General features: G+C 39.1%; 1 protein-coding gene across 9 annotated transcripts in view; it reads right to left on the bottom strand.

The window, feature by feature from the left end:
* Window positions 1–24,011, bottom strand: part of FARP1 (FERM, ARH/RhoGEF and pleckstrin domain protein 1) — a 208,702-nt gene that overhangs the window by 71,413 nt on the left and 113,278 nt on the right. The gene's annotated exons all lie outside the window — the stretch shown is intronic.

Raw genomic sequence — 24,011 nt, 5'->3', positions numbered from 1 at the left:
ACAACCAAAACTGTTTACAAAATCAGTGGATATTACAACCATACCCACAGGGCAGTTGACAATAATTACACTAGTTTTAAAGCTACAGAATATATCCATCCATCCCTGGATGGCAGTTCTGAATCCATCTTTAGTGCATTTTTATTTTTGAGGGAAAAATACCACGAAATAGAAGAAGTAGAGAAGAGGGACTTGAGATATAGTTCTCTTATGTCTGCCAAGGCTAATTTCTACTGTGAATTTTGCAAGATAGTTATTTCATCCCATGTCCCTTCAAAGCATGTCAGGTGGTGCTATGTACATCTGTGTACAACATAATGAAACCAGAACGTCCACTGACAGGCCTATCATACCAAACACCAGGGACTGAGGGGGTTGCTGGATGTCTCTTGATCTGCAACAGGTTCAAGTCATGAGTTCTGACTTCGTATGGGCTTACCCCAAGCCTCCTGCTGTGAGGCACTGAGGCTGGTTCAGGCCTGTTACCCTGACAGGGCTGGTGAGTAATTTGGAGAAGTCAAGAGCAAGTGTTTCCCTCCAAACGCAAGACTTCCTCTATAAAGATCAGATGTTCTAGCCCAATATTAGCTTCCAGAGCCACTGCTCTGCTGATTGTAAGGATTCTTTTCATCAGCCCATCTGTTAAATCCACACCTGCAGAAAATACTGTAAATTACAGCTCACCAGCAAGTCTTCTGCAAAAAACAGACTCTGTATAAAAAGGCCAATCGCTGAAATAAAATATTTTTGTTCCTTGGACAAATGCACCTATTTTAACTCAAGAGGTCCTGAAACACTGACCTACACTCACTTCAGAACAAATAATAACCCATTAAATTGCACAAACCTCACTGTTATAAGAGGGCAATCACACCCTTGCACTCAAACCTACAGATTGGCCCCTTCCCTTTCAGCCCAGTAAATAATTACTAGAGCAAAATAAAACAGCAGTAACTAAGAAAAGAAAACCATTAGAGGTCAGCAGACTAGTTGACCTGTCTCAAGCCTGAGTCTGAGCTCAAGTGTGGGCATCTCCAGGCAGTGGCCATACCAACAGCCCACTTGCAAGTGGGAAGCTGCTCCCACCCGATCCCAGATGTATCACTATGCAGTTTGGACTCTGTTTTACTGGGATACCAAAAAATAAATGAACTTTATTTTTCCCACCTAGGATACTACCTGCTTTTCAACCACAACCTGAAGTACAAAGCATCATTCCAAAGGTAATTTATCTAACATTTTCTAATATGAATTGTGAAAAGTAAATACCCAGTAGTGAGGCTTACACCAGAGAAACTAAAACAATGACATTTTTTTACAGAAAGGATATATATGCCACCACAGCAGCACTGTCACGCTGGTGATGCAGGACATAATGACCAAACCCTTCAATGCTGGCTGGTTTCAAAAGTCTAAAGAGAAGAGCCAAGTTTACTTCTCCAAGAACTTGCTGAGCAGGTTTTTGCCCAACATACTCCCAGTGCCTCTAACAGACCTATGCCATCAGGAAGCAATGCTCACTCTGATTATTTTATTAACTGTTTGTTAATGTTTGCTGTAGCAAATTTTATCTTCATGAATACTGCCAGAAAACACATCAAGAGCAATTGCAGATAACAGTACTTTTTTTTAAGCATTCACCATGACCTTGCAGTAACCAAAGTAATTCATACCAAAATGCCAAAAGAATACAAAGAAGGTAAGGGTGGGGAAAAAAAAGACGTCTATTTTTCTAGATAGAGCACTTTTGATCTGACACAATATATCCAAAATAATATCAAGTACAAGTATATTTGAATACACTCACTTCACATTTTCCAGCTTCATTAAACCAAAAGCAGCCTCAATGTCCACCACCCACCTGCACAGACCATTGAGCCTTGTATGTCAGGTCTAACAGAAAGCTTCCCATATTTTCCACTCCATCTATCACTGCACATAAGCAAAAATAAACATACATTGTCTCTTAAAGAAAGAGCTTCCTGATAAGTGCATTTCTTTGGAGGCAACAGGATAATATTAGAGACACTAGACTGAGTGTAATAACAGTGTTATTTTACTGCTTTGAAAACACACACAGAAGTGATTTAGAAGCAACTACTCCTGCTTCTAGACTAGTCTCAGGCCTTCAGAGTTTGGTTGGGGCTGCTAGAAAGATAAAAATGGAAATATGCCTCTGCATACGTATGTATGTCTTGCTAAAGTATCTGATGGGCTCCTGTCAGTCATCATTCCTCCCAGGGAAAATTAAGTGCATGGGGATTTTTGACCAATGGAAAAATGCAGAGGCCACCCGCGTTACCACACTACCTAAGGTTAGCTGAGGAGAGCACGCCTGTCTGATCTCAGACCTTGAGTTAAAGCATCTGATTAAAACCTCCTGAGTGTTTTCTTAAAGTTTGTTTTTTTCTTAGAAGCATTTAGACGACGGAACAACCGTCTTGTAGTGTTTATGTCACTTGGCATTTTCTCTGGAGTATGGCTCAATAACATGAAATGCTTCTTACTCTAATATTTGTAAATATTACTATTCTAAACTCATCTTAGCTTTGATCAGTCTACCTCAAAATAAAATTTGACAGTTCTCTCAAAGGAAATGCTATGCATATAACATCTGCTGAGATTTCGATGCTGATGAAACTTCAGTCTTGCAGGACCAGAAAGAGAAGTAAAACATCCACAAAAGCAGGAACTCACAAGGTTTCAAAGAGATGGTGCAGTTCCATGACATCTCTACTAAAAAATTTAAACACAATAAATTAAAAGTTCAGTCCACTGGGTATGGAAGCAAACCAGGAGTCATTCAGAGCACCACAAACACAAGCTGACAGAGGAAGCATTCAGGAATGAGTGTGCCATACCGATGACATCATCTATAGAACACAGTTGTGCCTGACTTGAACATGGTTACAAGCCCCATGAGAAAATACAAATTTCCAGGATTTAGAAGGCATTTTCCAACCATCAAGTGTGGCCCTGTTGCCATGCCTCAGACAGCAAGTACTAGGCAAGCTTCATTGGCTTCTGTCTTAGAGTCCTGTGGTTTCATGGCTGCATAAGCCAGAGCTTGGCTGCTTTCCCTGCTCCATGCCAGCACCAGGCTGATCCATGGGGGCCCATGAGTACCCCAAAACAGCTTTGCATGCATGTCAGGTTGCAGGGTGGGGAAAGGCTTTACTACAGCCTATGCTACAGAAGGGCTTTTCCCTTCTACAGTGAGAAAGCCCAAGACCATTACACGGCCATCACAAAAGTTTCATACACTTGAATGAGGGAAGGTCGCCAGTGTTGCCAAATATAGAGGACATGGGAAAGGAGAGCCAGGAGACCTATTTCCTGCTCTTCTTGTGCATCATCGAATGAGAGCTCACAACAGAGAGGGAAAGAACTCACACAAAGGTGAAGATCAAAGAAGTATGAAGTATGCAAGTGGAACATTGACATGGAAGCATGGAAACAATGAAGGTTGGTGGCAAGACTATATCTCCAGACCCCTTGTCACTACAGATACCACACTGTAAGGTGGTGAGGGAAATGAAACAGGAGGGCATGGTATGCTGGTGGAACACACCTGGGGGAAGGTCACATGCAACATACAGGAGCTGGGAAGCAGCTGCAGTGGGTGGAGGTCCACTGCTCCTGTTTCTGTTGACAGCCAGACTCCTGTATAATCAATGGAAAAATATTGCAGCTCCAGAGGACAATCCTTCCTCCCCCAAACCAGCCATCTGAGCACACTGGTAGATGTGTGAGCAGTACTCCTGACGAAAAGGAGCCAGACACTTGTGTTATAGGGTTCATGTTAGGTGAGCCACAGTCATACTGATATACCAGGAAACTACTATTATTCTCTTGACATGAGAATAATAAACCTTACACCAAAATAATATTATGAATTTATTGCAGAGAAAAGAAGCTCACTGATTTCCAGCTACATATCCTTATTGCTTAATGCGTATTGAACTGGCCTTTCATTTAGCTCTGTGAAATCACATTTTAAAAGTCACTTTACGTTTTCAGGGAACATCCAGTTCTAAATTATGAATAATGTGCATCACCACTTTTAGCTGCAAGCTATGAAGGTACCCAGTCAAACTAGTGTGCTTTACATGTTATGCATTCAACATCTCAGTCCCACACTCAATTCACCCCCCTCTACTCCCAACAAAATCCCAAACTGTATGTTGCTTATGATCTTTCAATGGTGTATATTTTAATAGGTTCAACAATTCTTTCATGTTCTAGCGATTGCCAACCATTTAAAAAAATCTCCCTCTACATACTTGTTTAGATCATTCTTTGGCATGACTACAATACAGATTTTTTTTGTAAAAAAAAGAAAGTACATACCAATATCTGGAAGATATCCAGGTCTTTGAAAGAAGTACGTTTGGACACATTACACTCCCCGCCCCCAGTTTATTTAGCAATTATGTCACTAATTTTCTACCAAAAAAAAAAAAGTTTATGGTCAAATAGTTATTTTACTGTTCTTCTATCTGTACAGCCAACAAATCTTAGTTCCCAGCTTGAACAAGATCTTTAGTTGAAAGATGTTAGATGTTTGTTTGTTTTTAACATTACTGAGCAGTAATGTCAGGTTAAAAAAAAAATCAAATTAAATAAACACTTTCTTCTGAACATCTGAAAAATGTTAAGTCCCATTTTTGGGAAATAAAGAAATTAATTTCATGTGGAAACACAGATTACTTTATTTTCCTTCTTCAAAATTGCAAAGGGTTCAGAAAAAAAGTTTGGGGTTTTTTGTTTGGATTCTTTCTTAATTAAACTTGCTTGTGTATTAGTAACAACTGATAAGTAGAGAAAATAATTCCTTTATGTTAATCTAAAAGAAAAACATACATTCCTACCTGCCACCAAATAAAGGCAGGCATTTCTTCCATTAATGTCCTGTTCCTATAACATTTTGGGTGCTCAAATGCTCTAAAATGAAATGTGATAGTTTGGTCATGCTAAATATTTTACAAATACTTCAATATTATGTTGTACAATGTTTAAAATTTTATTTGCTCTTTCACGGTTAATCACCGAAAAAATCCCTTGTATTGATCAGCCTGACTGCCAAATTATTTTTATACTCTAATTTAACAACTGCATAGAAATGATCATGAAAACTCCATCCAGTATTTTCATTACTATTTGTACATACAGTTGTAATCAATACTAAAAATAGTGATGTTCTTTTCTCAGTTATTCAAAGCTGTTAAAAATTATATATGTACCTACAGTTTTGAAAGGAAAGAAAACCTGTCAACAAGTGTTCATGATAAGCAAATAGTATAAAAATAACCTCAAAGATAAGATTGAGCAACTGAGTTCTTAAACAAATAACCCTGTCAGAAATTTATACTACAAAGAAGGCTTGGAAACTACTCACAAGAGAACAATGCTGTGAGCATCTGAAGACAAATGTTGTTTTTTAAACAGTTCTCCTTTCTGGTGTGAAACAAAATGCATAATCCATATTTAGCAAAAGTCTATTTCCTGAAAGATAGGATTAAAGGCAAGAAGCACTGGTCTGAGTATTGTTGCTCTGGACCTAATACTGCCAAGACACGTTCTCTGCCCTTCTCCTCTCCTCCCTTTCAAAGTGCAGGTGTTAATCCCATAGGAAGGATTAGATAACTATAAAAATAGCATTAGACCTTAATGATAGCTCTTATACCTGGTCTTACTAGTTTTTACCTTGCTGTTCATCTCGGATTGGGTAGCTGAAAAGTGTTGGAAGAAGTGTGATTCATCACTCCTACATACCAGGCCAAAGAACAGCGGAGAAGTGACACCTTTAAACACAGCAGTCACATACTCCCACCACTACTTTTAAATAGGCAGATCCCCACTCCGTACCTGCAGACACCACGCAGCATCCCATTTGAGAAGAAGAGACAGATTTTTATGATAACCTAGAGGCACCTCATTCCTTTTAAGATATTTTCCATTTGAATGTAGTTGAAGTCTCCACTCCTGGCACATATCCCACATGTTTTTGCACAGACTGTGCACATACGATCAAAGGGCGGATTGAGGCCAAATGCAGTAACAGAATAAGTCTCTTATACTGCCTTAAAAACAGGCGATTGATCATCTGCTGTGTGCGTACAATAAGACTATTTAGTGTTCTTTTCTTTCAAGATTTTAGTGGGCTGCTTTACTACTTTACACTCACCACATAAGCTGTATTCCCTTAATGCCAGTGCTTGCCTTCCACAGTCCCTGATGTACACTTTTACCCTTCCATCAATTTCGTTGGTGGTGGCACCTTTTCTTAAAGAGTGTAATTGTAAGATACGGTGCTTTTTACTTCAGGTGTTTTATTCCAAATACCTACCCTTAAAAAAAAACAAAACGCAGCAGCAAAGTTACACTTCCCCCCCCACACCTATCAGCTATGACAAACAAGATGACTTCAACAATGACTATTTTAGAAATTTGATTGCTAACCAAAAATCAACACACTGAAAAATTATTGAGGCAAAAACACAAAGAGAAGGATTTTAATAACCACCTCATTCATTTCCGTTTCTAGCATGATCTCCAAAAGAAACTTGCAATTTTCCACATTTGAATATACACAGATTTGTTATTGTAACCATGTTCTTGAATTTCTGATCATGACGAAGTGGCTTATGTCAAAATATTTTCTAAAATAGGCAGCAGCAGAAGGATTGCTCTTACTAAAATTTAAAGTCTCTTCCAATGCCCAAAAGTCAACTTTAGTAGAAATCGCCAACAGCAAAATTCAGGTGAACACTAAATACTAAATAATCCTCTTTAATAGTTAAATAATGTTGAAGGAAAAAGAAAAATATTACTAGGAAAGCTAATGTAAAGTTTTATGATGAGGCTGTTTTTAGCATTGCTTGGTTAAGCTTTTTCTTACAGCAGGGTCAGACTAACACAAAATTCAGCTACAGTAAATCCTCAGGTAGCAGTACATCTCCCTAATTACAGTACAGTAAAGCTACTGGAATTGGAAGCTCTGCTTGGTCTCTTTTCACCTGGCTCATAAAATCACAGTTTTATACCTTAATGGGCAAATACCACCCACACTGCATTATATGTGCCATTTTAATGAGCATGTGATGAAACAAAAATGGAGAAGAAGTGGGTTGGGCACCTTCAGAACTGATTCTTTCACACCACAAACCAACCTGTCATCTTAAGGTATAACAATCAAATCTTTTGATTTCTTTCCAGTTCTTACAAATGCAAATGATATTAATACTGATTTTATTTCCCACCTTTCAGTTACTCTAATTTCTAGTTGACAAGGAGTTTGTTACCACATAACCAGCAGCAAACACCACAAAACTAGTGGAGGCCTTTGTAAAGAGTAAGAAAGCGGAAGAAAGAGGTAGATTCTTGGAGCCTGGACAATTTCCTCCTCAGGTAGCTGTAGGTACAAAACCCACAGAATTTATGTCACACATCCATCCCACTCTCATCAATGCCAAAGGAAAACTGAAACTTCTCACCAGCTAAACACCACAAACCATGTAGACCAAAAACATTCAGCCTTTGGTCACTTTAGTCCAAGTACACATCTGTTTATGACAAAATGTTATTCATGGTGAAAAGCATTAACAAAATACTTCACGATTAGTTTCCTGGTTCTCTGGTTCCTGTAGCTGTAATTTACAGTATTTTAATCAGCTGACTTTCAGTTAAAAAGTACAACTGACCTTGTATTAACTTTTCTGTACTGATTTAAAAACCCCTACCTTTCCCACATATGCACCTAAAATTCACTTTATCAACTTAAAAGGGGGTGCTCTGATCTCCTCTCCTTAGGAACTCAGCTGGAAAACTTCATTGTCTGCCCAACAATCCTCTAAGAAATTGTTCAAATGGGGACAACGCATGTCTTCACATGAAATGTGAATGCTGATCTCGCTAATGCCATAAAACTCTAACACCAAAAAATATCAAACTGCAAAAACAGGTCTCTGCACAATTAGTCCTCATGAAAAAAAAAAACAAACCTTGTTTCTTGTAGTACAACCATTACTGCTAACTTCCTTCAGATAGGTATAAAACATTTGTGGGAAATCAGTTGTGGCAGAGCGAGTCTTTTAAGTAACTGTTTAAGTCTGCAAAATTTCACACACCAACCATTCAGTTCTTGGAGACTTCCAGTGGGAGACTCTTGGCAGCACCACTGTGACTAAACCAAAATTATTTTCCTTGAACATCCTTAAAATGCACAGTGGACAAGAAAAATGAGGCATTAAAAGAACAATGAGAAAACTTACTAAAAATATGTCATCTAACTCCCTAAATTATCTCCTGTAAATGCTTAGTCATCTCTGCCTAATTTTGCTAGCAAAACTAAAAAGTGGTTTGTGGCAGTTCTTTATTCCCTTAGCAAGGCAAACATCTACTGCTGGAAGTGACTATTTTCATTTCTGAAGAGTATCATCCACACAGTGTATTCCAGCTTCAGAGCCTTGACACTGAATGGTGATGACTTGCAAAAACCAGAGCCAGCCTGACATGAATTTTAGATCTTGGAGTGAGTGGCAGGGCAGATGCAATTAACAGTGCTTTCCTCACCATCTGAAACAAGGTACTTCACAATTCAGCATGTAAGAAAAATGGAAGGCAATAATACTTTTGTGCTTCATGGCTTTTGTAAAACCAGGTGCACACTAAAAATGCTTCTCTGAAAAACTGTGTCTTGTTCAAAGGGGCAAGAAAGGCAGGAGTCACACCAAAGCCATTCCAGCCATGACAGCAAAACCCTTAGTGGAGAGCTAGGGATGGCAGCAGGCGCCTCTCTGACAAAGATTACCTCTGAATTATCTACGTTTAATTGACAGCCAAAGGGTGTAACTGGGCAGATGTCTCCATCTAGCATGAGCTGCACCTCCACCACATGGCTCTGCCCACAAGGATGTGCCTGATGGCTACAGCCAGAGCGTCCTGCAGCGCAAGGATGCCCGCAGCACAAGCTCAGCATGTGCACTGTGGTCATTGGCTTTGGAAAACACACCACAAGATTTGTTTTCAGAACCTAGATGGGAGTTTGATGTGAAGCTGATAGAACCTCATTTTTCAGAATGTTTTCTTTATGGAAAGGTGTTTTACTAAAGCTCAACTATGGAACCAAGCATATACCTGTCAAATAAATGTTGATATTACTTTCTCTCCCTGGGAGGAAAAAAAACTGAATGAGTTTAACCCCCCCGGCCTCAGCGCTATTCAGCGGCACACTGTGCTCCTTGTTTCTTGGGAAGAGCTGCAACTGAGGCTCAGAACACTCATTAAAAATACCTCAGATTGAATTTCATAGCCCACAACTTTTGAAAAGGAATATAATGGCACCATTCAGTGCTTTCAGTGTAATTCAGCAGCATAGCAGCCAGCACATAATTGGGGATAGAAACCCCAATCTCTATGACACCCCTCACCCCTTGCCTCCTACTTTACCACTCCTCTCTCTGTTTAAAGGTAAAAATAATTTAACCACCTTCTCAGGTTTTCTTTTTTTAACATTAAGTAGTGCTTGAGAAGAAAATAAAATCACTCTGTTATTCAGATCACTTCCTTCTCTGTTTTGTTTTCTTTGCCTGCTCATTTTTCATCATTTTCTTTACTGTAAGCTAACACTTTACTAGAATGAAGGACTAGGCAATTCTTAAGTCATCAAATGTGAAAACAGAACCCTTATATACAGTCTGGAAACATGAGAATATGGAGTGTTATGAGTATATGGGAGTTATTAACTATAAAACCAGATTGAGACAGATTGAGATATGCAAAGTGGCTATTCACTATTTTTATTTGGATACATTTTAGTTCAGCTATGATTCTACTAAAATCCCTTGAAGAAAATAGTTCTTTTAAATGCAAGAAGTCCAAGACCTGGAAAAACTCCACAACAAACCCCAACAAAAAATGAGAAATGTTCAGGCAAAATATTAAATCCTAAATCTAAAGTAAAAGCAAATGCAACGGGAAAAAGCTTCTGCATCACTCTCGACATTACTATCAATCTCAGCAAGAACTCACACCATCCAGGATTGTACATACTTTACTTATTACTTTATCAGGGGAAGGAAAGCACAGTTTAACAATAGGAAACAGAACTTTTCGGGAAGGATACCCCTAGATGAAGCCTTCAGGCTGTGGCTGCTGTTTACCTATAATGTACTCATGTTACACCCTAACTCTTGTTTTCAGCCAGGCCACTGCTCTGTTTGAATCTAATGCTCTGACAGCCAAAACACAAGGTAGGGTAAGGAAGGCAACCTTGCACGCAATGTAAATTAAGAGTTTCTGTAGGATCCATCTTCTATCAGCCTGTCTTGCAAAACTGATGTGGACTGTCTAAAGAAAAGCTTGGCTGCAGCATCTTACAATTACTTCAGACTGGACATGGAGTAGTTCTGTATTTATGTGTGAAACCAAAACAGAGATGGCCCTGAGTTCATTCCTAACAAGCAAAATTCATACCAACAAAATGTGTCCATGGAAGCAAAACTTCCAAGTGCAAAACATAAGTTTTAAAAACTATCTCTTCTTCAATTACCTGAAAGGCAGAAGATTTCAGTAGTTTCTTTACCACTCAAGATTCCAATACACAAGAGTTTCTTGCCTGGTTATGCAAGATTGGTCACCAACCTGACAAATGGATGTGTAGGAAATGTATTCAACATTTCTCTAAGCAGCCTCAAAAGACCTTAAAATTGAATATACTAGGAGTCTGATCTGTCTTTTAAACATGTTTTTTAAACACAGGAGAAACAATGAAACTGTCTATACTCTCAGGGAATTTGCAAAGGGAAGGTACAAGCTCTGTGTTTTATGCATCACTGAAAAATGCTACCTTTCGTGGGACACAAACTAGAGTGGAAAGAAGAGTTAGGGGAATTGGTGTAATAAGTGTTACAATAATGGCTGCTTCTCGCAGCAGATTTCAGAGGCACCTTGTAATGATGTAGTCAAGTCACATTATCAAGGAAAGTTAAAAAATAACTACCTCCCTTTTTAATACAACCCTACAGTTTTCAGAAAGATCCTTAGGAGCTTTTCTGCTCCTGTCTCCTAACATAGCAGACACTTTAAAAAATCCATCCATGAGTCATCTCAGGTCTCTGAAAGATGAAACAGTCTCTGGATTGTAGCAATCTAATGAATGGTTATGTTAGCAAACAACACTTAACTGTAGCCATCATAGGGGAGCACAAATGGAGTGGTGCTGTTGTGCATTGCAGAAACAGGGGCTTTTCCTCCAGTCACTTCAAAATCCAAAGCTGCTGGGACCGACCTGTATGTTGAACCTAGCATCAAACTGGCAAAGCAGCACAGACAGAGATCTGCTTATACATTTGTGGTAAAGCAGGAAAAGAAGGGATTTGTGCTTATATCTGTGGGGCAAGAGAAGGTGAAGAGGGAAGAAAGGCCAGCGGGATTTCTTAGCTGGACATGACATTGTCTGTTAAGAGCATGTGGTCTGAGCTGGGCAAAAAGCCTTTCTTTAATCTCCAGAGTGCCTCCTCATGACTGTGAGCAAGGTTTTACTCTTATCTATGTTGAACATGGGATATTCAACTTTCATTCAATTTCCCACCACTTCTGCATGTGTGTGTGCATATATATGTGTGTGTACCTTACAGAATTGCCTGTGCCTGCAGTTAACGTGAAATACTTCAGAGACAATAACTTACACCCTTCTGCTTCATTGCTCGCTTAACCATACAAAATGTTCAAGCTAAGGAGATTCCTAAGAGATCTGCTTTCTGTCACTCAGATAGAGCTCTCAAATATCAAAGGAAAGCATCACCATGGTACTATCATGAGTACATTAACATAGTCTCTGAAACACAATTTTTATGGCTTCTATTCTGTTTTAACATGCAATAACGTTTTCTTTTATGCTCTGTTTAAAAACATGTGTTGTACAGACTTAGTTAGTGTGATCTGGGCTTTGGACAGAATACCTAAAATACATCTTTAGGCACAGCAGGTTTACAAAGGCAAATGAGCTACTCAACCGTTTTTTTTCTTAAAGCCAGAATACAGTAGTGTCCTATTAGATATCACTTTGATATAAATGAGCTTTATCAGCAACAACAGGCTTTGTGGGAAACAAGTGTTCTGTGTTCAGGGTACGTCAAAGAGAAGTCTTTGGGGATGTGCTATCAAAAGCCAAACATCAGGCTGACACAATGCAACTTTTTGACCACATTTTCAGTCTTGGGTTGAATTCCTCCAGAAAGAGAGTTTTAATCCATTTAACCTTGAGGATAATGTGTATAACTGCAAAAGGAACTGATTTTATCTAATTTGTGGTTTTTTTCTCTAATGCTGAAAACCAAGTTCTCATGTACTTAAAAATAGCATGCATCTAATTTTAAATTTACATTTGCATATATGCTTTGTTTAATGTTTATATCCAGGTAATTTACAGATTCCTGGGCTATGCAAGAGCAATACATTTTATTTACAATATAAAAACACAAATGAATAATAGAATAATAGAATATCCTGAGTTGGAAGGGACCCTTGAGGATAACTCAAGTCCATCTCCTGGCCCTGCACAGAACCATCCCCAAGAGTCATACCATGTGCCTGAGAGTGTTGTCCAAACACTTCTTGAACTCAGACAGTCTTGGTGCTGTGAGCACTTCCCTGGGAAGCCTGTTCCAGTGTTGAACCGCCCTCTCGGTGAAGAACCTCTTCCTAATATCCAACCTAAACCTTCTCTGACACAACTTCATGCTGCCCCATCAGGTCCTGCTTCTGGTCACCAAAGAGATTGGTGTCTGCCCCTCTGCTTCCCCTCATGAGGAAGGCATTGATCACTATGAGGTCTCCCCTCAGTGTCCTCTTCTCTAGGCTAAACAAGCCAAGTGATCTCAGCTGCTCCTCTTACACCTTCTCCTCCACTGGAGGAGACACTCCAGTGTCCTCTGGACACTCTCTAATAGCTCTATAGCTTTCTTATATTGAGACCCAAAACTGCACACAAGACTCAATGTGTGGCTGCACCAGTGCAGAGGAGAGCGGGACAATCACCTCCCTCAACTCTGCTACGAGTGATTATTAATGAGATGCCTAATATGAAACTTACAAATTATACTTCATTTTTCCCTATTTATATAATGTTTAGGTTCATGTTCTCACCAATCCTCAAGTGAAATTTGAATATATATACATACTTCAGCAATCTCCACCAAAACACTGTCTTGCTTCAGAAATTATCTTTCTTCATCATAATTTACTTAAGTAAGTCAGACTACCCTGTCAGACTCAGAATATATCTCCTTAGGGAAAAAACTTTTGGATAGAGAAGACCACAATGGCATTGAACCATTATTACTGCTTACATACTTCTTGTATTGGCCTTTTACCGATTTTTAATCACGATGTCTCCTAATGCTTGACAAAGAACACCATGTGACTAAACCAGGGAGAGCCATAACCCTGATGCGGCACTAACGAGCCAATATCATCAGCTTTTCGTTTTTTAGACTGTAAATATTTCTTAAATTGTTTCTACCAAACAGCTTGAGGCATCCTGTCTACTCTCAAACACTGAACAAGTTCTTGGCCAGGAGAATGGTAAAGGCTTTGCAGGATGAGAAAGATACATGGAGCTTCATGTCACTGGCGTCCTTCTGGCTTTTTAATTCTTACCAGAGAACACAAAGAAAGAAAAAAGTCTTCATGTTTGAAGTAAAATACCAGGTCTAGAACCATGCTGAGAAGCGCAAAGACTAGTAAATACAGTGGTCTGTTTTAACTGGAATTTACACCTCATCACCTCTGCTGGTACCAAAAATCTTACAAAGTAATTAGTATGTGCTACAAGTAGTTACAGCACAATTTGCTCCAAGAACAAAGTGCAATTTACTCAAGTGACAGTATGATTAAACCAATAGCAGGTTTAGTGTGTGCCTCTCATTGTGGGACCATCATACTTGGACAGAGTCTTTGCTTTGGAAAGGACTAGTACCTCCTGTTAAGAAAGCGCAAATGCCAGCAGACAATATCTCCTGTTGCTGCCACATACTGGCATGTGCCTACAGCCATAAGCTGCCCCTACTTTCTCTCTGTAGCCTACAGGGAAAAGGAAAAGGGCTGAAAACAAGGATGTGATCCAAAACAAGAATTCAATCCCCTCCCAGGTAATTCCTTCCATCCAATGTATCACAACTGTAAGCACACTGTGAGCAATTAAGACCAGGAAAAGGTGAGTTATGCTCATCACTGTCAGAAACCATTCATTCTGAGGGCACACACTTCCTTCTTGCCTATAAAATAACATGATTTCCCGGCACTGAAACAGGATGTTCTTCACCTCCAGTTACATGATAATCAGGAGATACAATTTCATGTTCTTTACTAGGATAGATATTTTCCTCCATGACCCTCAGAGCCTTGCTTGGGTTGAGATTCATCCATTTTTAACAGCAATTAAGCATCCAATTGCCCTGGAATTCCATTATGGCAAGTGAAAAGAAAGGGTACTTTTAGAGAAACACTCAGGCCAAGCAAAACTGAACAGATGAAGTTGGTCTTCATGTCATTGCTACTTTGCTTCTCTCTCTGGATTACACGATCTTTAACACGATGGTATGCTTATTTCTTGTTATCATTAACATTCATGAAGTATTTTGTCTACTGTGCTGTTACAAAACAAATAAGTGCATACACAAAAGATATTAACACATATTAGCTGACATAATCAGCATATTTTAAACAGTCTCCTGAAATGGAATTCAAATTACCAAACTACTAAAAAAATAAAATTTCCCAATTAAAAAAATGTAATTCATATCCATTAAACAGCTCTCGCCACCAGCTATTTCAGGATATCCCGACATTAAATCAAATGTTTAAGGAAGGGCTTACATTTATTTTTGAGTGATGCTGAATATATCTGCATATGTGCCCTTGCTGGAGATTTATAATTAGGGTTAGCATTATAGTGAGTAATTTTAAAAGCTTGAGAAATCACAAGATCTGTTGAGGTCATTTCTCAGACATCACATATGAATTCAATACTGAACATAAAAGTTTCACAGATCACATATTTGCTGATGTACAAAAAGCCATTCATCCTGAAAGCAGTGGAGCCTTGAACTTCCCCCATCAACTGCACTTCAGCAAAAGCATGACCAGTGCTCGTCCACTCCCAATAATTATGATCAGGAGATGACTCTATTAAAATCCATTTCACTCCTCATAAACGCTGGCAGTATCCCCAAATGTCCCTAAATATGCCTTTAACTAAGGCAACAAATGCATTAAAAGCAATGGATTTGGCTGAGCTGGAGGGTGAGCGGTGGGCTCATGTAGAGCATTCTCACAGCTGCATCAGTGGCCACAGTAAAATTCAACTCACCCAACTGTGGCTGTCTAGAAGTTATGTGTTTAGTCTAAACTCATTATCTAGCTTGTCCTTCTACAGTTGGACAAGAGAGGAGTATCATGAGAGGAAATTCATCCCATCTGGAAACAGATGCATCACACATTAGGGGTGAATTGTCCACTGGGACAACTCTGATTCCACCGACAACTGGGAGAGCCTTTCCTACTCCCAGTGAATCTGATGTTCAAACAACTAAAAAGAGGTGAGATAATCTTCCTCTACAACTAGAGATTGTATGGTGTGGCTCACTTTTTGCTTGCAACTTTTCCACATGCCTGAGACACGATACATGCAGCATTTTCTTTTGGGGGCAGAGGAGCAAATAGAAGAAAGAAACATTCTTATAAAGCTGTGAACTTGTTTTAAGCAAGATAATGGTCTTGAAAGGCCTGAAGAAGACAACAGTAGACAAGGCAGAAATAAAGAGTACCATTGAGAACATATAACAAGGAGGACAGGTCCCCAAAGCTGAGTTACAGCACAGGGTATGAGTAGTAGAAAAATCCTCCTTTTTTTAAATGCATTGCCCAACACTTACTTCTGCTTCGAGTTCTCACTGTAAGTCCCATGTTTTCTCACAGCAAAAATAACCAATTCAATTCAATATAATGTTGAGGCCTATACTGAAAAAGACTTCCAGTAGATTGTTACCTAAACATAAACACTGAGCATTGAGCATTGATAAAAGGAAACTCAAGACTCAACAACACAATATTCAGTAGCACTGTTGTGATCAAACACCACTACCCACAGCATTCTCCTGGAGAAACTGGCTGCTCATGGCTTGGACAGGTGAACTCTTTGCTGGGTAAAATCTGTCTGGATGGCCAAGCCCAGAGAGTGGTGGTGAACGGAGTTACACGCAGTTGGAGGCCAGTTACACGTGGTGCTCCCCAGGGCTCAGTATTTGGGTCAGTCCTATTTGATATCTTTCCTGATGACCTGGACAAGGGGATCGAGCACACCCTCAGTCAGTTTGCAGATGATACGAAGTTGGGTGGGAGTGTTGATCTGCTGGAAGGTAGGAAGGCTCTGCAGAGAAATCTGGACAGGCTGGATTGATGGGCCAAGGCCAATGGCATAAGGTTCAACAAGGCCAAGTGACGAGTCCTGCTCTTGAGTCACAACAGTCCAAGTTGCTGGATATGAGGAAAAATTTCTTCATTTGAAAGGATTGTCAAGCACTGGAACTGGCTGCTCAGGGAAGTGGTTGAATAACCATCCCTGGAGGTATTTAAAAGACATGTAGATGCTTAGGGACATGGTTTAGTGGTAATGCTCGGTTAATGGTTGACTTTTCCAACCTAAATGATTCTATCATTCTATGAAAAGACAGACTTCCATCTTCTTTGAGACTTCAACTGATGGTTTTAAGGAGATTCAGAGTCCAACAGCAGCCTACTGAATAAGGATCAAAGTTTAGCTTAGTAGAACCACCCTATAAGGTGCTGAGAATCTGTGCTGAGTGACTCCCTGGCTCTGCAGACACATGGATATGCTTCTCAGGAACCTAGCAGATTGCAAGGCCAACCAGCTGGAATTTCTCACAGTATTTCTCACAGTTGAAAATTCTGCTAGAAGAAAATTACTCAGCAAAGGTCTTCAAAAGCAACAAAGAAACTCAAATAGGAAAAACATAAATAAGGCACTTTATGTGTAGGCTGCTGCTCAAGGTCTTAAAATAGATGCCATATAATGGGAATGAAATGTCTGTCTAGTAGCCATAGTTTTCTAGTTGTGAAAAACTGGTTTTATGAATTGAAAGTAACAGTTCAGTAACCAACACACTCAGTTTCTGGTTCTAGTACTGTCACACTGAGAGATCAGTAAGTGATGTGGAAAAACACAACTTCTAAAAACCATTATATAGCTATATATTTGTACAGTTATATTGAAAATACTTGCATGCATGTTTTTTTCCTTCACCACTTAGTGTAACAGACTGAAAATACCCCATGGCACATACCATGCAGGCAGTTATACAAGGAGCAATTTATAGCCCTGTTTTAATGACTGCATTTACCAAAGGCAAAAATCTGCTTACTGTTACTGTTATTTCTAGTAGTAGTATACTGTACTTAACAGCCAGTCTCATGAAAAAAAAAAAAAAGAAAAAGAAAGCTAACCCAAATCCAGCATAAAACATACACTAACCTTTTATGTTGCTGCTAAGTGGTTTGTGAAATCTGGTTTTGTGATTATATTTAAGATGTTTTGTGTAATCACTATTAGGCAAGTATCCTATGCAGGGCCAGGAGCGACCTCTAAAGCATTCACAATAGGCTTGAAATACTACATGTAAATCACAGCTCCAAGCATCACAGAAGTCCATATACTATAAAAAGATAAATAAAAAGCAAACAAAACAAGGTTTTGCTTTCTTTAGAATATCTGAAGCTGCTCAAAGCTGACAAAAAACCCAGCCTTGACATACCCTACAGCAGTATGTCTTTAACAAAACCACACCTCTAACCTCTAAATAGTCATATAAATAACAGTCTAATATGTAATAACGCAGTTGCATGCTAGGGTACCAGGAACAATGCTTTGAAAATAATAATATCAGTCACTAAGTTTTCAATAGGTGTCATAAACTGAAGACTTGGATCCTGCAGTTAGAGCAATCAATGTAATACTCTGCATACAGGATATACTACTACTTGTGATGGTTTTCATGTGAAAATAATGGGGACTATTCATAGAGAATCACAAGCCACTGCTACAACACCAAGTATTACATATTCAAACCATCAGTCACCTATATAAAGACCAATGGAAAATTTCACCCAAAATTTTGTGCTCAATACTTACTTCAGTACTTACTATTCTGCTTTACATTTCTGAGGAGTTTCACTTTTCACACTAGAAAACCCCAGAACTACAGACTTTGGTCCCTTACAACCACACACCTTGAACAAAAAATTCTAAATGTCTTAGGAATGTCTCCCAGCTAAGAGAACCAGAATATCTGAAAGTGAGTACAGTTTTCACCAAATAGGGAATTTCTCATTCAGCAGCATGCTTTTCTCTCTCTCTCTTTTTCTCCCTTATTTTAAAAAACTTTGTAATGATTTTGCTGGTTACTACATGGTTGGTTTTTAAACACATTGTTTCTGGTCACAAAGGCAACGGTCACTTTGTCCATAACTGGAAGGCTAATCTACAGCGGCTGCTGTCTCCTCAGCTGCCTCAGCTATTGCCCTTCCAAAACACGGGTGCCCTGAAGGCTGCACACATTTGTGCTTACCACTCAAGCTGGGTAAAGTTTGCCCCCATACATCAACCACCTTAAGGGTTTTACCTCAAAACTCTGCCCAGAAGTTACTTACTTCATTTCTGATGTAAGTATATGTTTTACTTGTGCAACGACTAGCAACCATGATCCTTTAGGAAACAGATTATAAAAAGATTGTTTATTAAAAGAGAACAAACAGCCATGGGAAAGGTATCTCGCTTTCAGGCATCTCGCTTTTCACCTTCCTTGACCCAGAATTTGAGACACACAGGGGAAAGTCTGAGATAAAGATAGAAGCTTCCATAGAGCTAATCCATCAGAACCTTAATTGCAAAGGATCTGACACAATGTCCCATATGTTCACAGACATCGCTTTAAGTACCTTAAACAAGCCCTGGACACCGACAAATTTAAAACTAAATCTTTCAGGCAATTGAGGTCCATATCTTCAGTTCAATCAGCATTTAAATTGCCACCAAAAGCCCTGAAATGTCAGCCTAATTTTCTTATTCTTAGTATTCAAGTTTGAAAAGTGTGTTCTCAAAGTAAGACTGAAATGTGAGGTAACAAAATCTGCAATGATTAGCTGGAACAATCTCCAGAGAATGCCCATTCTGCCTGAATCTTTACATCATTTCCACTATAACTTTCCATACATCACCAGCTACACTAGTTACATGATACTAAGGCAGACTACAGCACCTGGGAGCATACCTTCCCCCCTTTATTCTCATACCGCCCTTAAATCACTTCACATATTAACTTCTACTTAATCTCTAGAATGAACTGTTAATCAGAAGCATATGCATACTTTTGATTACACTGTTTCCTAAGGACAGTATAACCTTATCTTGTTCTAAACTATGCTACTTCTACTGTAACTGAGTCAACATTTAAACATTATGACAGGCCACTGTGTACTGAGGATGGTTTATAAAATTGAAGTAATTGGAGGTTATACTGATTTAGTGCAACTTTTCTCATAGTTTGCAATGATGAAGATGATGTTGACCACACCTGAACAAAAGCTAGACGTCAGGAAAGCAAGCAAAAGTAGAAATAAAACTCAACATTGTACACCCTCATCAGCTGAAGCACGATGTTAACACAAGAACAAAGGGGTATTAACCTGGCCATTAGTATTTTTGGAATAGAAATTTCAAGAAATTTTTAACTGTTTAATTAATGAGTTTCTGGAAGACTTTTCCATAAGGAATATACAGAGTAGCAAATGTAAGTACTAAACATACTTAAATTAAATGTACTTTAAATAAATGCAGCCAAAACAAATTTCAGATGAGATTATGTAATATGGCTACTTGCAATAAGATAGGACCATTCTCATTAACCCAGAAAATCAAGTCCCATCCTATATTCCCTAAGACAACTTAAAGGAATCAAGCAATGACAACTCATGATTCTGTCCAGAACATGGAATTTTCCTCCTTTAAGCCCCCATTACTGAGGTCGATGGGAGAATCTGTTTTACATTTGAAGAGTGAATAAATAAAGTGTTAGCCTGAGGTTCAAGGCGAAACACTTCTAAAATATGAATTCTGCAAACTCAAAGACCAGAAGGCAAATAAAAAGAAAAAAACATCTGTTACTTCTTAAAATCTCATGGTTTCTAAGCCACTGGAGGCAGAGGAAGGCTGATTCATGACTTCTAAATGCTTAGGTTGACAATTCAAAGAAGCAAAGTGTGAAGGAGTCCAAAACTTAGCACACAAAAGCACTAGGATGCCTAAAAATGGAAGAGTGTAGATGGCTAATTTAAACATCCAACTTTTAAGTGAGACTTCTTGAAATCTGCTGCTGCTGTTGCTGCTTTCGAGCAGGAAGCAGCTACGAGTTTTGACTACAGCCCTCTCATTGCTCACGAGCTCTCACTCAGCCTGTTGTCTTGGCCACGATGTTTTTTGTTTTTCAGCTGCTTTGAGGTCTTCTTCCTCCTTTTTGTCCTGATTCATTGCCAGCCACAGTTCTTCCTCCTCTAGAGGTCGGTCATTTCTAAGCAAATGTCAATGGACCGATTAAGAAAAACCCTTTAAAATAATGCCAATATATGAGAAAAATCATGGACTTTATCCTGTTACTGATAGACTAGTAAAATTCCTGTTAATTTTAAAAGCTTCAGTACTTCTCAAGGTTAAGGCTTGCTTCTTCACCTCTGTTTTTAAAAGACAACTCACCTCTAATGTATCTGCACTCAAATTAGACCAATGTACTGCAGTAGTATTAAAAATAATTGTTTGGTATAATTATAAAATTAATTTCTATTATTTCCAGCAGACTCCTGAGAGCAATTTGTTGAACCTTCGAGGTGGGATCAAACACAACTATTTGGTAGAGGTAACGAGGATGACTGAGAATTCTCATATGTTTTTGAAGATATGGGCAGGCACAAGTTTCAAGCACAAATGGTGGGTCAGCGAAGGACTCCTTTCACAATACTTCCACAGCTGCTGTGGCTCTCTGGTCTCATCCCTTCACACTTAGCTGGTATTTTTCCAGCTTTGAGTGCTCTGTCTCTTTATACCATCTGCTACTTTTGACATGACACGACAGAGAAGCAGGAATCTCTTCCTAGGTTACAACATGAGGACACGGTAAGACCTTACCACCAACTTGACACCTTGAACAAAGTTGCAGCTACGATGGGGGGAAAAAAACCCAATAAAAACAAGGTGTGTTCTCTGCTCCACTAGCAGCAGCAAGCCCTGCATTCCTTATAGAGCAAAAAGTGCTTCAACACTTGATTAGATCCTTGATGGGAAGATCAAATCTCCAAACCGCTCAATCTCTTCTGTGACAAACAATTCAATTTGTTTTGAATTTCATGCAATGCAGCTGCCACTCTGTAGGCTTTGCACTCTAATTATACAAGTTTGAAGGTACTTTGGACTCATATTACAGTGGGTAAGCAAGCATCCTATTACTTCCCAAAGAGAATATTTGTCTAAATAAAAAGAGAAGATCAGCTACTGACACCAAACATGGGAACAAGTTCTTATATACTCCAAAAGGAAAATTTGATAAAGATATTTCAGGCAGCTTTGATAAACTAAGAGCATTGAAAATTCTTTTAAAAATGGGCTACGTAAAAGATAACACTTCAATGTGTCAGTAGTAAAAGAGTAAGTCCTTGTTTTACACTTGTTTTGTTTTTTACAGTTGTCAAGTAGTACCCAAACTCTTCAGCTTCTTCCACCTTTATCCTACTGTCCTAGTTACAGGTGCTGGGACTAGTTTATTACTATGTAGGTATAACCAAAACTGTGTATCCTACACCCTCTATGCCATTTCTGATGGACTGTCAATAAATGGCTCATTTTTCAGCAGCTGCCCAGGGCGCACCTGACACCTCAGGCTACAAGCTGGATGTTAAAGAACCCTGCGAGGCAGGAGAGTGTTTCTTTGTCTTCACATCAATGACTCAGATATGATAACTCCCCTCTCAGGAGGTATTAGCACCTTCACAACCAGCCTGAGGGATCATCTCTGCTATGGGCCATACTAGACTGGCATAATAGGCAGCTGCAACAATATACACCATTGAAGATTTCAAAAATATCCCATGACTCACAGAGTCAAATCACCCATTGTGAAACTCCCTGCCCTGGGGGAGGTACTGGGCATTCCCATCTGAAGCTGAGCATATAAAATCTTGGGGTTTGGGGACTTCTGGTACCACTCGGATCCAGAGGAGGATCAGAACTCCAATAGGACTGCGACTGCCACTCTCAACAGGACTGCGATCATCACTTCGACACAACTGTGACCAGCATCCAGACCAACAAGTTTTCCTTTCCTTTTACTTTGCACCCAGAGGGACCACATGGTGCTCAGCACAGGGGCCAATGAACACTGTTCTGTTCTTGTCCTAGGGGGCTGGGTTACACATCTGTCTTTGTGGGTTAAAACCAGTTTTCTCATTGTATTTATTTTAATCTTTTTAGTAAATTGTAACCCTGACTTGTAATCTCTCTTGAGTTGGGTTCATCTCTCCTGCCAGTTTACTTTTAAACCAGCACACCTACTTTATGTTAATGGGCACAATGAGTCAGGAGTTAATGAATATCAAACTCTAAACCCCTTCACAAATACATTCCATCTGGGCACAGACCAGACCTGGGCTTTGGTCTTCTTCATCTCAACATCAAGTACACTTCATATCAAAATCAAGTTTACCGAGTAAAATACATCCATGACCTCTGGAGCAGGAAGACAACCTCATGACTGCAAACTGAAGCACTTTCATAAGCAAGGTCCAAAGCCAAGCCCCCTCAGCCTGCTCTATTAGAGGCCACAAAAGCACAGAGGAGCATCTAACACTCTCTTCGCTCTCTGATGGCTGGGTTCAGGGTCCCCACTCAATGCAAGGAATGACACAACTAAAGCACTCTACTCTTGCTGTTCAACATTTCACCTGACTGACTGTCCCTCTCCAGGTGTCTAATGCCCAGCAGAGCGAAGTCAAAGCTTCACAATAAATCTGTGACATACTTACCACGAAAAACAAGTAATGAACAGTGTCACATTCGTGAATAGAAAGATTTATAGATTTATTTTCACCTTCTAGGTTCCCTCTGTATTTTAGAAGGTAATTATAAAAACAGAAAATAAGTTAACTTTTAAAATTCACGTTAGTTGGTATTTGCTGCTTGTACATTAGGGAAAGGAGGTCATTAGGACACAGTCTGAGCCATCTGTTTCTCTCAAGTACTGTGGCTGCTATGGCAGAATTGCTGCTCTGGACTTGGGAAGCAGTTGCTGACCTTGAATTTGCATGAAAAAGTTAAATATTTTAGTGGTAACAAAACAACTGTTCTATGAGTAATAGTTTTATATTATCCCAAGGGCCATGAGTTTGTTTATAATTACTCAGAAATAACTTTTTCATAACATAAACTCTCTTACTTGACCACATCTCTACAGCTGCCTTAGCCTGCTGTGTCTGCAATTCAGAAAATGAGAATTCAAATCCCTTTCCATATTTTTTAAACATTGTTTCTGAATGCACAACTGGAGGAAAGTTACACAAGCATAACCTTGTCTGTCCTCCTCTCAATCCGAACAGCAAAGTACAATACAGATAGCAGAAGAAAAATCTGCTAAGATCTTCAACAAGTCCTTAATCTATAATTAATGTCAACATCCTCTAAAGTCTATAATTCTTGCATCTCACATTCATATTTTAAAGGTACAGTAGTTCTGAATTATGCTGGGTATGAAGACAGTTTAAAAATTAATGAAATAGAATCACTTTTAACAGGTAACAACATAAATAGCATTGGTTTTCAAAAGGTAGAAACTAATTTTTTTTCTTTGAAATTAAGAAAAAAATCGTTATACAACACTTGTTAAAATATCTAA

This window comes from Neopelma chrysocephalum, unplaced genomic scaffold (genome assembly GCF_003984885.1).
Source record: "Neopelma chrysocephalum unplaced genomic scaffold, ASM398488v2 Primary Assembly neopelma1_25, whole genome shotgun sequence".
NCBI classification, from domain to species: domain Eukaryota; kingdom Metazoa; phylum Chordata; class Aves; order Passeriformes; family Pipridae; genus Neopelma; species Neopelma chrysocephalum.
The sequence above is the reverse complement of the archived record's forward strand: the minus strand, read 5'-3'. Positions and strand labels throughout refer to the sequence as shown.